Source organism: Lipophrys pholis, assembly GCF_963383615.2.
Source record: "Lipophrys pholis genome assembly, chromosome: 7".
Classification (NCBI taxonomy): domain Eukaryota; kingdom Metazoa; phylum Chordata; class Actinopteri; order Blenniiformes; family Blenniidae; genus Lipophrys; species Lipophrys pholis.
In genome coordinates, this window is record NC_137638.1 from 19,504,813 (window position 1) to 19,506,982 (window position 2,170).

Consider the following 2,170-nt stretch of genomic DNA (forward strand, 5'->3'; position numbering starts at 1 on the left):
TGTGAGGAGTAGAATAAACAAATTATAGATACCCAAGCAGTACTTTTGGCTATTTGTACATACAGTATTTAATCCATGAATAATTCTCCAAATATTGAAAACGGATCTTAACAAATTATTGGAAATGTATTAATTAGCTTGTAAACTTTACATTTCTTTCCTCTCTCACAAAATGGAACATCCTCGTTTCACTCACAACAAAGGAGTCACTGGAAACAATATGAGTGAAAAACAACTACTTCACGTTAAAACATAGTCCATAAGACATTTTTGAGCGCTGACTTGACGTCTTCTGGGTAAGGGTGAAGAGCCAGAACTTTGCTCGGACAGAACAAATGGGGCATTGTCAGAGTCAAGAGCCAAATCAAGAGGAGAAGCTGCCAAAGACTTCATCTGAGACAAAGCTGACAGGAGAGAATGGGATTGGGATTGTGGTTGAGATTGGGTCTCTGGCTGTGGAGCACCGCTCTGTCCAAGTGTGCGAGAGCTTCTCACTGGTGCAGTTCCAGAAGATTTAATCGCCAATGCACCCGACACTGCAGTCAAGCGAGGGGGATGAGGCTGCAAACGGAAGCAGGTGCCGTATTCCCTTGATCTGGTACAGGAGCATTGTAGGGTCTGAGACGGTTGTAGTGGACAACCTGGGACTTGTCAGACTGGTCCAAAAGATAATGAATGTGGTATGTTACTCCAGGAGAATCTGCATCTGAACCAAGGCACTCCAATATTTCCACGGGGCCTTTCCAGTGCGGAGCAAGTTTCTGTTTTGCTGTAGTGTGGTCATTTAAATGCACAAGGTCACCAGAAAGATGAGGAGTGTGGTTTATATTTTTATCATACTGCTGTCTCTGCTGATTGTGGGCAAAGTCTCTATTCCACTGAGCAGAGCTGAATCCTGACTGAAGTTTCTGGGTTAGCTGTGCAACATAATCCGCACTCGGACTTGGAGTGAAGATGGTGTAGCATTCGGCAACAGCAAGTTGGCTGACATCCTTGCCTCAGGGCCATGTGTGAGAAAAAATGGGGTGAAACCCGTTGGTTTGCAGATGGTGTGAAGTCAGGACCTGAAGGCTTGGTTTGATTACAGGGAAGTGGTTGTGGATGAGCTCTGCTGAAGTTGTGTTGCTGTCCGGTGCTGAGCGGACCAGATGGATTTGAAGGCAAAGTTCCTGATGAAGTTGCGTTAGTATGAACTAAGTCCTAAGAAGGATCTTATCTCTGTTGCAGAACGTGGAGTAGGCCAGTCTTTTACACTCTTCACATTCTGTGGGTCTGGTAGAGTACTGTCTTTCGATACTACATGGCCCAGAAACTGTACCTTGTCTCTTACAAAACAGCATTTTGATGGGTTTAGCTTTAGACCACCTGACTGAAATCTGGAGAGGATTTCTTCCAGATGTTGGAGATGAAAGATTGATTGTAAATGAGGACATCGTCCGAATACACCAAGCAGGTCTTCCATGGAAGGCCACGAAGAACCATTTCCATCAACCGTTGGCATGTAGCTGGGGCATTGGTGAGACCCTGACAAAGCATCTAGTGCATCATCAGCTCTGGGAGGAGGCTGGGAGTCTTTGATTGTCACCATATTGAGTTTCCTAAAATCCAAGCAGAAACACCATGCGACATCTTTCTTTCGCACCAAAACAACTGGCCGGCCTAGGAACTAAAGCTCTCCTCAATAACATCTGCTTTCAATAGGATTTCAACTTGTGTCTGCATTTCAGCTCTCAGCTCTGGTGTTACCCTGTCGGCGCTCTGGTTAATTGGTGTGGCGTCACCTGTTCGAATATGATGCTTGATTATGCCTTTTGCATCTTTACTGAATACAACTGAGTATTTCTGAAGCAATGATTTTCAAACACTGCACTTGAGAAGGTGACAGATTTGTTTCATCCATCTGTATCAGTGTTGTAGCACAACATGTCCACCAGGCCTAATGTCAACAGAATGAAACTCACCCAGGTGTTGGCCAGAATGCAGCTCAATATCGTCTTTGGAGGGATTTAGGATTCAAACTAAAGTTGTACCATTTTGAACTTCACAGAGGGAGTGTGCCACAATGATGTCACAGGCTAGATTAGGCATAAGAATGCCACAGCAGTCGGTTGGTACAGGGGAAGCAGGTGTAGTCGGTGACACACTGGCCATGATGAGGGTTTCACTCATT